The sequence below is a fragment of the Poecilia reticulata genome, chromosome 16 (genome assembly GCF_904066995.2).
Source record: "Poecilia reticulata chromosome 16, P_reticulata-male-v2, whole genome shotgun sequence".
Lineage (NCBI taxonomy): Eukaryota > Metazoa > Chordata > Actinopteri > Cyprinodontiformes > Poeciliidae > Poecilia > Poecilia reticulata.
The window spans coordinates 30,054,134-30,066,634 of NC_088845.1; the positions used below are offsets into that span (position 1 = coordinate 30,054,134).

At 38.8% G+C, this 12,501-nt stretch overlaps 1 protein-coding gene and 1 long non-coding RNA gene across 3 annotated transcripts in view; both read left to right on the plus strand.

The window, feature by feature from the left end:
* Positions 1-71: 71 nt before the first annotated feature.
* Positions 72-2,217, plus strand: LOC145555333 (uncharacterized). The gene is made up of 3 exons (XR_014091489.1): positions 72-323; positions 1,011-1,106; positions 1,763-2,217. It is a non-coding gene; the product is annotated as an uncharacterized LOC145555333 (long non-coding RNA).
* A 4,450-nt stretch (positions 2,218-6,667) lies between these two features.
* Positions 6,668-12,501, plus strand: part of ncalda (neurocalcin delta a) — a 40,675-nt gene continuing 34,841 nt past the window's right edge. The window contains exon 1 of one of the 2 annotated variants that reach the window (XM_017309684.2): positions 6,668-6,982. The gene's annotated coding sequence lies outside the window, so the exon portion shown is untranslated. The remainder of the gene's footprint in view (positions 6,983-12,501) is intronic. The other variant, XM_081617048.1, reaches the window with a different exon arrangement.

Consider the following 12,501-nt stretch of genomic DNA (forward strand, 5'->3'; position numbering starts at 1 on the left):
AGATACGGAAATTTGAGACTTTACGATGAAGGATGACTGCTAACCGAACCAGAAATAGGTTTTTATTCTAACATTACTGCTGTTATTCCTTTACAATGTACCATGCTGATCTTCAGCTGAATTTCGTTTGGTTTGTTCTATATTGTTGTTGAGGTGGTCAGTGGATTTGAACAAAAGGTGGCCAGTCTTGTTGCAGTATTAAAACACTATTTTTTTCTTTTCCTAAGGTTGACAAAGAACCAATTGTGACTGAGTGTGTTGAGTTTGAGCATGCTGGCTCAGCAGATCAAGCTCCAACAAAGTCAAAGTCCTCTAAGAGAAAGGTAATAATTTCTGAACTTCTTTTCACTGGGCTTCTAGCCCCACTGGAGATGTCTGGGAGATTTGTCAGTACAGTTACCTTTCAAAGAAATGTAATATTTCCTTCAAATGCTCCATAAACTATGAACTTAACAGGCTTTTTTTAGCAGTTCTTGCAACACACACTAGTCTGGTCTGATGTCATTGTGGGAACTATAGCAGCTGAAGTCTTTAGTGAATGGTTGTTTGGGGCCATACACACATTTCTGGTTTACAGTAAAAGTGAGGACCCCGTTTGAGGTTTATTTTGGTCAAAATGTAATCCCTTTTTTGTGTAACTATAGATCTTGTCTGCCCTCAGTAGTATGGTTGACAGCTGGCTTAAGACATGATGTATGTTTCAAATCAGGGAATATGACGGAAACATGTTAACAGTCCTATCCAGTGACGTCTTCTTAGATTAATGTTTGAAACAGTTTAAGTGATACTGAAGTTTGAGACTTCATGATGAAGGATGACTGCTAAACCAAACCAGAAATAGGTTTTTAATCGAACATTACTGCTGTGATTCATTGACAATGTACTATGCTGATCTCCAGCTGAATTGTTTTTGGTTTGTTCTATATTGTTGTTGAGGTGGTCAGTGGATTTGAACAAAAGATGGCCAGTCTTGTTGCAGTATTAAAAGACTTCTCTATTCTTTTCCTAAGGTTGACAAAGAACCAACTGTGACTGAAGGTGTTGAGGTTGAGCATGCTGGCTCAGCAGATGAAGCTCCACCAAAGTCAAAGTCCTCCAAGACAAAGGTAATAATTTTTCAACTTTTTATTGGTGGGCTACTAGCCCAACTGGAGATGTCTGAGATTTTGATAGTATGGTTACCTTTCTAAGATATTTAATATTTCCTTAAAATGATCTATAAACTGTGATCTTAACTTGCTTACTTGATGAAGGATTACTGTATATCTGAAGCAGAAACGGCTTTGTAGTAGAATCACACAGCTGTGATACAACATTCCTTTTGACTAGTCAATGTTTTTATGTTATTTAGATGTTTTTTTCTATTTGTCCCAATGTTGGCAAGCCTCTTGCTTACAATATTCAGGTTTATTTTAAAGTACATTACATTTTCAAATATTACGTCACTGACTTCAAAATTAAAAGTCAGCCCTAATTTATAGTAACATCAGGACTTCATTGTCTTGTGGGTAGGGTTAGGGTTAGTAACAATTACCTTAGATGTTTACAAATATATATTTTGGTATAATTGAGAAAATAGCTTTTCATGGTGAGAAAGGTACAGTTATTAATTGGTTTAGGTCCTGTATTTAACTGTATTTTGCAGGAAGGGTCTAATCAGGCATGAGTGTATTTTACAATTTCAAAAAACCCTTCAATTATGATATTGCTTTGGTAACTTCATTTCATTGTTTTAAACTTGTTATTAACTTTGGTTTTAAAGGTTGCCAACCATGCAAGAGGAGGACTTGGAATGAGGGAGAGGTCCTTGCAGTCAAAAAGCACTTGATGGCATTCATCACCACCTGTAGAGTTCCAGGAAAAGCAGACTGTGATAAGTGTTTAAAACGGGAGCCTGTTGCACTCAGAAACAGAAATTGGCTGGCTGTTAAGTTTTACGTTAAAAACGGCTCTTAAAAACAAAGTTTAAAAACATTTAATTTCATGCTGCTTTTAAGTGCTTTTAGTTAGTCATGTCATAGACATTTCAGTTTGCTGTTTTTTTTAAATACAGAAAGTAGTATATCTTTTAGTTTTGGCTTTGTTGCAGTACCTTTTTTACTGACAGTAATTTCAGTTTGTACTTTTTAAGTTCATTTGTTGGTTTAAATATTTACGGGAAAACAAAGCATCCTGTAAAGAGCTTGGTTAAGCAATAAATGTTTATTCTTCAGCATACTTTTTACGCCTTACTCAATCATTTAGTACATAGAAGGAAGATAAAAAATACCTTTCATCTATTTTCAGATGCGTGAAAAGTACATCATATCTGAGTTGTTGTAGATGCTTATGGCTGTGGGCAGGGAGGATTGTCTATATTATTCGGTATTCTAATGGATCTGAAGATGCCTCAGTGTTCAAACATATGAAAGAGGATGAACGGGGTTGTCTGTAATGTTTGTATTACAATCAATCAGTCAATAGGTTTATTCGACAAAACTCATTACATGAGTGAAAGTGAGCAGACAGAACAAAAACCTTCAAAGAATCCTTTTTTGAACAACCATCTCCAGAGGATTTCAACAGTAGTCCCCGGAACAGAACCAGCCTTCTTTATCAGGCTGTTAAGCCTTTTCAGGTCCCTGGCTCAGATGCTATTTAAACAGATGATGACAGAAGAGATGACACTCTCAACAACAGACTTGTAGAGTAAATTAATCAATCAAGATTACTGCCTGTGGCCCATCTTCTCGTAATTACAGGTTGTTCCTGGATGAGAGATTTACAGTCAATCAGAAGAACACAAAATTATGATATAATTTGCTAGGAAAAGGTTTTTTTGCAGAAATGTATGCATCATTTTAATCCCTTTATGTAATGTCTTTAAAAGAATACATTTAACAAAGCGTAATATGCTGCTCAATACTAGAATTTGACATATCTTGAGTGGCTACTCAATTTTCTTTTGTACCAAAGTATAGATTTCATTGTGCATTGAGTCATAGTGGCTGTCAAAGCACTTTGAACCGGAAACTGTGCTACAGGTACTAAGAATGTAATAAAAACTAATTAGTGTGTATTTATGTCCCCACCCATTACTAAAAACCTGACAAGTCCCCAAGAGTCACCTTCTTATCATGTTTGGAACTCTAGTTAGTCTTATTGCAAATTTAAAGTGATATGTTTGTTCACTGCCCCTCTAGCATGCTACTTGATTTTTTGCAGAGCTGTGCTACTTTCAGAAAGGGAGGTTCCCAGAAAGCATGGTCTTGTCTTTAGTCCCCAGTAGGGCATATAAACAAGGCTAGGTGTGTGTGTGTGTGTGTGTGTGTGTGTGTGTGTGTGTGTGTGTGTGTGTGTGTGTGTGTGTGTGTGTGTGTGTGTGAGATCTATGTTCTTATATCCCTGTGGGGATCTATTTCTGTTGTGGGGACCACTGCTCCTTATGGAGACACTTTCTTGGTCCCCATAAGGGGAAATGTTGTTTTTGGGTTAGGGGTTAGGTTTAGGCCTAAGATGTGAATTGACTTTTGGTTAGGGTTAGGCATGTGACGGTTATTGTTAGAGCTAGGTTGTAGAAAATGAATGGAAGTCAATGGAAAGTCCCCACAAGATACGAAAACAGGACTCTGCGTGCGTGCCACTTGATTATTCTGTCGCTCAGATCCTGTTGCCCCGTTTTTGCCTTTTCGTCCCTGGTAGCTGATTATCCAGCTTATGATTTGTTGCATCCTAATCCCTGAAATCCAGATGTAGGGAATATAATCCCAGCTTTCTACTACAAATGTTGCTTTTTTAAATTTCAATCTGACTTCCCAGCATCAATCAAGTGTGACCGATAGTCTTGCAACTCATGCAGCACAGGCTGCATTCCTTGTTACTATTTGATTTGACTTCATTGGTTATTTTTTATCCATCCTTTAATCATTCCTTCATGTAATTTTAGTAACACTGCAATCAGAAGTGGAGTTATTTAGGTTTCAAACACTCAGCCATTGTGCATCGGTTGTTTTTCTTAGCATCCAGAGGAAGAACTTCCAATGGATTTTGCCTTGGAAGGAAAGTTGTTTTCACTTCCGCCCTTGCTGCTACTTCCTGAGCGTTTTGAGGAAGGAATTCCTTCTTATGCCTGCTACCCACCCTACATTCTAGCACACATGCAAACGCTGAAACACATGTGCACACACACACACACACACACACACACACACACACACACACACACACACACACACACACGCACACACACACACGACTCCATGGAAGCCCTTTTTATGTAATCTGTGTGGTTTGCTTCAACATTTATGTTTGTCATTTTTCTCCAGTCTACGAGCTTTAGTTATCCACAACTCCCTCTCCATTAACAAAATAGGTTAAACACATAAATGAAATAAAGAAAGAAATGACTGTGTGTCATGTCACTCTTCAATAAAATCTATATATTTAGTTTTACCAGAGTTGCACCAATTTATGTCAGATATCTGATCTCTGGGTTTTGTAAAACTTTCACCAGTCGATGCTGATTTGAACCAATTTAAGTTCCTCTTAAAGAAATTTAAGAGGAACTTCCTGTATTCCTGACAATACAGTCAGGAATTCTGTATTGTTTTAGCCTTCATGCTGTGATTGTGCTGTAATTCTTTTATTTAGAGAAGTCTCTAGTAGACCTACACAATATATTGTAAATATATCACAATATTATCATATGTAGCATCAGTATCGCAAAGATATGCTTGGATTGCATTAAATATTAGCGAATCGGGTTCCAGCTCTATATGTCAGCCTCTGAATCGCAAAAACATATTTATCCATGGACCATAACTTCCATTGAAGTCCTCACCTATATTTTTATTTGCCCATGGGTTTGTTTTAATTCCTATGTATTACTATTTTGTTTCCTTTGAGCTTCCATCTTACATCTTTTTAAGCGTTAAAATTTTAACTTTGCCCTGTTTTTATTATTTTTTTTATTTTTTATTTTTCAGTGGTCAAAGTTAGATCACTGACTGATCGTATTCACTTCGTTCACACAGCGAATGCGATCTTTATTTGACTTTTCCTGAACAGGCCAAAATTCAATCTTTTAACCCAAAGAAAATTGGATACGCATCCAATAGTTTTCAAAGCGTTTGCAGTCTGAACTGCTATGACACATTTTACAGCAGTTCATGCTATGAAGGTTTGTCATTGACGTGAAGCATTCGTCAGAATTCTGCACCAGAAGAAGCAAGGCGCTGTAAATCTGGATTTAAACATTGGCTGAAATTTACATTTCTGAAGTTATGAAAAAAGTCTGTGTCAGTGAAGCACATCACCTCTCTTCGCTACGAATTAGCTTAGCATCCTCACAGACTTCTCTACAGAAGCTGCAGCCAGTGCTCCACAAAAGACCTCTGCTACTAGGTGTGATTTTATTTTTTATTAACTTCCTTCATCTTGCTATGATCTTGTGTCAATACTGTCAGCTCCAATTGCTAAATAACGTTTGCATCAATCAATTATTACTTGCGTAAACGATGCACTGCTGTGAGATGTCTACCTTCTTCTTCTGTGCATGTGGGTCGCTTTGGGGCAGTAAACCGTTCACACAGAAGTCTGGTTCAGTCATGTTTAATTAATAGTGTGAACAACCATGCAAAAAAAAAAATGGATTTCAGCTAAAAAAAAATCTGAGTTGAGCATCAAGACATGTTGTATGAATGTAGACATTTAACAGACGCAGTATGTGTGCAAATGGCAAATAAAGATAAGGAAAATGGTGGAGACGTTGTGATTTCAGAAGAGACAAACGTTAGTTTAAAAATAGTGTGTCAAACTGATTACCTACCTGATCATAATTTCACTTTCTGTCATCATCCCTTTCTGCTTTTTGCCTACCGCTGTCTTCCTTGCGTCTGATTGGCTCCTGAGCGGGATCTTTCTGATCATTTTTATTGTAACTGCAGACATTATTAAATGACTGATCCTCTCTCTGTCAATTTCCTCCACTACTCTGCATCTTCTCCCTGATTCGCCCACTCCGGCATACTCTTACTCACCCCACTCCACCAGTGGGGGGGTGCTTGCTTTCTGCAGGCTAGTCCTAACTCCCCCGCCCCACCCACTGCCGACCCTGGGCCCCACTTTGTCCCATTCAACAGGCCAACAGATGCTGCTGAAATGAATGGAAGCAGACGAAAGCTGTTGGTGCTCACTGCTTCGGTGGGTGTAGGAGGGGACACGGAGGGTCTCTGAGGTATGTGCAGTGGGGGTAAAACATGACCAGTCTCACAAAGGAACAAAAGCCCCAGACAGACCAAAGCAACGCAGAGCGCTGGGTTAGCTCAGGTAAATCCTGCAGACTCGTTTTCACATCTTATTGCGTTCAGTAAATGCCATTGAGCTGAACATTTTCCAGTTTAGTTACTGATCTTGTGGTGGAGCTCAGCAAACGAAGGGAAGCTTAAACAACGTCCACCGTTTCACTTTGTCCGTCGAAGTGAACGTCTCTCTGAAGATCTGTCCTCGTATCTCCGATGACCTGTTGAAATCATTGAGGTGCAGTGTGCCCTGTTGCCACAGCAACACGGGCTTCTGCTTTTCCGTCTCTTCCCTCTGTCTCTCTCTCACGTCTACTTTAAAACACCCTCCCAACACACATACACACACATCCACATACTAGAGCGCGGTCATGTGACGACGCTGACGTCAGACCGGGGAGGCAGGCTGAGAAACGAGTTAGTTTGCGGGCTTTGAATAAACCTCCAGCTCAGTCTGGGAGTCTGTCAGTTACCGTTAGCTCTGCTTCAGTCGTCCAGTCAGTTGCTCCTTCTCGCCTCCCCCACTTCGGGTGTGCTGTCCCCCTCCCTCCGCCTCTCTTTCATTGTTTTCTCCAGCGCTGTCTGCTGTTCTCGCCTGTTGCTTCTTCTGCTCCTCCTGCTGCTGCTGTTGCCGCAAACTTAGTCTTTAGTAAAATTCCTGTGTGATGGGCTGCTGAACAGCTTTTGGTCGGCTACAAAGTGAGGTAAGTACCTACATCTTGCCTCCGAGTGTTGGATTATGTGTGCGTTAGTAGTCAGGGTCTGCCTGGGTAAAGAAGGGGTTCACTGGTTGTGTCAGTCGCATACTTGTGTAGAAGGGAAGTTGTGAATTGTGAAACTCCTTTTGTTTTTTGTTTTTTTCAGTCAGCCCTTCACGTTCTTAGCTAAACCTGACATTTGAGTGATGGCAAAAAACGCTATGTGATGTGTGCGTTGGGGGGGGCGGCTTAAAGGAGACCCCCACCCTTCCGTCAGCGTTCCTTCACATCAACAAACATAGCTACATCTGTTTTCAAACCCCCAACAGGAAGTGAGTGCATCACAGAGGAGAGGAGGAAGGAGAGAGTGAACATTAGGAGGACTGTGCGGGTGTCGTGATGTGTAGCGCCACATGGCTTCTCCTCCCCGAGCGTTGCTAATGTTAGAGGCAGCAGTGTGGGCTGGGAGCTGCTGGCGCTGACTGCCAGAGAGTCTTAATGGGGGTGTGGAGGGGAGGGGGGGGGCGGCAGAGCAGCTGCCACCTGCCCCCTGCGATGAGGTGGGAAAGCCTCAGCCCCCTCAAAAACACATGCATTTGGCTTCCTTGCAATCTCACACACTTATCTGAGATTTTTTTTTTTCCCCAACAAATGTGTCGGGATTTTTTTAAATTTTTTTTAACAGAAATATTTGAGGGAATTTTCTTGCTTCTTCCCCCCCAGTTATCATAGCTGGTATTAAATAACACCAAGGTTTCAAAACTCCCTCCTATGGTTTAATCTCCTCTTTTTACTGGGATACCAGAGAAAGTCATGGAGTTATTATAGATAGGCCTGTCACGGTAGCAAATTTGATTGGACGATACATTGTCCCAAAGGTTTTTGCAGTAAACAATAATGTTGTTTACTGCAAAAACAAAATTATCCTTCAAAAAAGGAAATAACTGAGACCAAGGCACCAGACTGAAGACTTTTATCATCCAGTTTTTAGTAGGAAGACAGAGAAAAGCGAAAACTGCTAAATAATGTAGATGGAAATGTTCAAGCTTGCTTTAATTTATCATGCCATTAATTGATTTATTGCTTATTTCGACAGGCCTACTTATAGAATCATCCAGCTGTATGAAGCAGAAATTAATTCTACAGCACCCCTCCCCCACATGTTGCTGCACTAGTCGGCTCTCTGAAAGGAATGACAAATACTACTGTTTAAAAATATTTCTGATCACAAAAATATACAACATCGTGATTCAAAGGCTAAACCAGGTCCTGCCACAGTCAGCCTCATGTAGCTGTTTTCAGACTGCACAGAGCAGCCTGGACTGATTTTGTGCAGCTCATGACTCCAATTCAACACAATACAAATTATCCCTGGTTAATGCAAATGGAGACTTCTTATTTTTATTTTTATTTTATTTTCAGGGCAAAATGATCACAGACAAATTAAAATCTTACAACATAAAGTGTTTGCTACAACACAGAGCATCCATTTTTTGTAATTTATTTATTTTCTGCTGGGACCACATCAACCCAGCAGGTTTTGCTGCACCCTGATCTGCTTTTCATAAAATTATTAAACTTGGCTATATTCATTTCAATAAAAGTGACTCAGATCTTGATTTTAATCGCTCAGAATTGACAAAAAAAAAGTTTTGTTTTCAGTCGAGACCTTTTATTATTTTACACTATAATATTCTGTTATTTTATCTCCAGTTGGGAATATGTTGCATTTGTGTTCTACATGGTTTTACAGTTAGTTTTGCAGTTTATATATTGTTGTTTATATGTAAACAACAATACTTACTATTTGATTCGCAATGAATGGACTGGCGACCTGTACAGGGTGGACGCCACCTCTCGCCCGTTAACAGCTGGAGATAGGCAACAGCAACCCTCCTGACCCCAATGGGGGTGGGGTGTAAATGGATGGATGGATGGATGGATGGATGGATGGATGGATGGATGGATGGATGGATGGATGGATGGATGGATGGATGGATGGATGGATGGATGGATGGATATTGTTGTTGGAACTTTAGCCTACATACCTTGATTTGGTGAAATCATGATAGTATCATCATAGCGTGAGACTCCCTTATTGGCCTTAGCATATATTTCCTCCTCCCTAAATGCTTTCAACTAAAGTATAAATTAGAGCTGCACTGATAAATTGGTACTGATTTTGTTAGTTTTGGGAGGTTAGACAGCGGCTGATCCTTACACAAGAAACCAATGTTATCCACCGATAGTATTTACCTACTAAAAGGTCTGAAAATGAGTGACTTTGTCAATATTTCTATCAAATTTTCACACAAAAAAATGGTATCAGCCCAATATCAAAATCGGTAGGTCAAGCTTTTTCTTATATTTTCTCAAATAGACCGAAGGGGTCCGATAATATGTAGAATAAATAATTTCTGGTGTGTTTTTTCCACCTTCTCTGTCACTGTTTCTCTTCAGCTCCTCAGCTGCTCCTCTGCTGCTCAGCAGAGCCTCCCTCCTCTTACTTAATGATGTGGAGACCTGCCAGTGGCATGTAACAGCTCTCTGTGACACAATCTGAAGTCTTAAAGCCGCAGATATCTGCCAGCCCATCTAATTAAATGTCCACTGCTGTTGAGAAGATAAAGACAAAAAATTAGCATTTGTTGATTACATCAGGATTTATGGCTTGGATTTAAGAGAAATGTCATGGTGACATAATACCCTACATGGTGCATTTGTCAGTGAAACGTACCAGATTAGATAACGGTCTGGCAAAAAAACAAACGACAAGAAAAACGTTGAGTTAAATAAACGCTTTCAGCTTTAGGGGAAAGGTTTCATTTTTGGTGTTTTGCAAAGAAATACAATTAATAGAGCCAATCAGTGCTTCGTAAAATTCTTTCAGGCTAAAGTTTGAAATGCACTGTCAAGGCTTTGTAGATGAGAAAGTGCAGTAATGGAAAAGATAAAGATTTCAAGATTTTTTTAGTTTTTTTTTTCTTTTATGCAACATGTAAAATAATATAAATAAAATACATGAGTTCATCAAACAAATTTTGATTTTAGTCAAAGACAACCTGTATGAAAGGTATTTCAAACAGCAGTTTTGAAATGTTAATCCATTTATAGAGGGGGAAAAAAGCCATGTAAAAGTTTTGCTGCCCTGTGGGGAAAAAGGTTTAACAAACCTGACAATAACCGGTTGTTCCAATCTTTGGCAACAACATCTGCCATCCAAGCTGGGAGGTAACAGCCAATGAATCTCACTCTGGGAGAACGCTGGCCCTCTATTCTAAACACAACAGTTTTGATTCTGCCACATCTTAAAGTTTTTCACATCACAGTATCTAATTCTGATGACTGTCAAGACTTTGACTAGGCTGCTCTAAAACTTTTATTAATTTTTGGGTTGTTTCCTTTTTTAAGCTATTCAGAGGTACACTTACTGGTTGCCTCAGATCATTATCGTGCTGCCTAATCCAAGTGTGTGAGAGCTGAGGGTCACAGTCTGACAGCTGGGAGTTCACCTTCAGGTTTTATTTCTAAGGAGGAAAGCACTCTGTGACCATCACACTAGCAGCATCATGTTTGAGTGTGAACATGATTTTTTTTACTTTTTATTTTTCCTGAAATGGGTTTGTTAGTTTTATGGCATTTTCCTTTATTTCTGCCCACAGTATTATTTTGATCAATATTTTCCCAAACATTGTTCTTCGTCTGTTTTTTTATTTGTATTTCCTTCTAATTCTAATGTTAAGAACTTTAAGATGTGCTTTGAGCTCTTTCAGCCTACTTCTGTTCTAAAGACTTCTTGATTCAAGTTGTGGCTGCTGCAAACAAAATGTGGTAAACCAAACTTTATCATTCATAATTATTTTTCGAACAGCTAAATTTTCAGACTGGACCATGTCTGTTTTGATAGAGTTTTACTTTAAAGAATGAAACCTACATTTACTTTAAGAATCTGAAACTTAAGCCAGTTGCTATGAAGAGACCTCCATGGAATGAAGTTCGCCCAAGTATGTGGGATGTATGTGACATTTGATTTATCAAATTCAACCTGAATTTATTTTAGTATGGATAACTTTGTGTCTAGTTTGACTCAATGCACCATGGAGTTAAAAAGGCCATGAAAATCTGGTGAAGAACTAAGTTTGACTGATATCTTGGCTCTACACCAGACGTTGATTGGTCTGATACATTCCCTTCACAGGCCCACATCAGCTGACTTGTGTTAGTGGAAGAAAACTTCACGGGGCAAGGGAGTGATGTAGTGATGACGTGTGGGTTGTATCAGCAGTCAGCCGCAGGATATACAGGTGTAGACGAGGCTCAGAAATCATTTCAACCAGAAGAGTAAAATGGTAAGTTATTTGATTTGAATTTCGTCCAGAGGTGTACTGACCCTTTGCAACTCCGTCCTAGTCACGGTGAATCATCAGATCGTTGAAGTTGAGAGTTTCTAATGATCTAATCTGCCTGAATTCATCCACATGATTTCTATCAATATGTCTTAAACAGAGTTTCCACTTACACCAGAGCAGACTTAAAAGTGTACAAAAGTCTAGATGCTTCCCAGTTTTTTTCATACATGATAGACTACATGATAATGGGGCATTTTCTCCATGGTTACTGCTGATTAGATGCATACCTTCTCCATAATGAAATATTTGATTGCATCTTACTAAATTTATTTATCTTAATCTTAATCTTTTTACCTAGTAAAAGCCCCAGTCCTTACCAAGCAGATTTCATCCATAGGGCTGATGATACACGTCACCTCTTGCAATCCGGCATTCAAAGGTTTGTTTCTGCACAAGTTTTGTTTTCCTGTTCTTCGTCTGTTTTTTTTTTATCTCTAAACTTAAAAAACATTAACTAATAATAATCTGCTAACCAATCACATGAGATTTGTTTTTTCAAAAGGCAACAAGTATGGCATATAAAAATATTGAGTAGATTTTGTATTTCAGAACTTAAATCTATCCCATAAGACTGAAACATTTTTGAGTGTATTTAAAAATATACATATATATTATAAAATATGATCAAAAGATTTATCTGTTCAATTATGGTTGTAACAATAATTAAAAAATTTATTACTCCACAAACAGCCTTAAAAGTAAAAAATAAATAATTTAAAAAATCAGAAAGTGAAGAGTTAAAAAAGCTACTTCTACTTTGCTCCACCACCCGGGATTGAAAGTAAATAAAATGCTTTAGCAGACAACTGAGTTATGAAATGACTCATTGTTATTTGTTTAACTGTTTTCTATGCTGTTGCCTTTTTTAATCTGCTCTAAAGTTATTAGGACCTGAACTTTGCACAGAGCTCATCCCCATCACCTCACTGTGCGTGCGTGCGTGGTAACAGATGGGCGAGCATTGTTGACTCTGGCTTTATACATATAAATATCACTGAGTATGTTTCTCATCTGTCATTATAAGTGCAAAAGCTATCTCTTTGGCCTGGAGAGTCGCCTTGTGTGTGTGTGTTGCGTGTGTGTTCCGCTTTAGTTCTCGATTGATTTAAGGTTTAA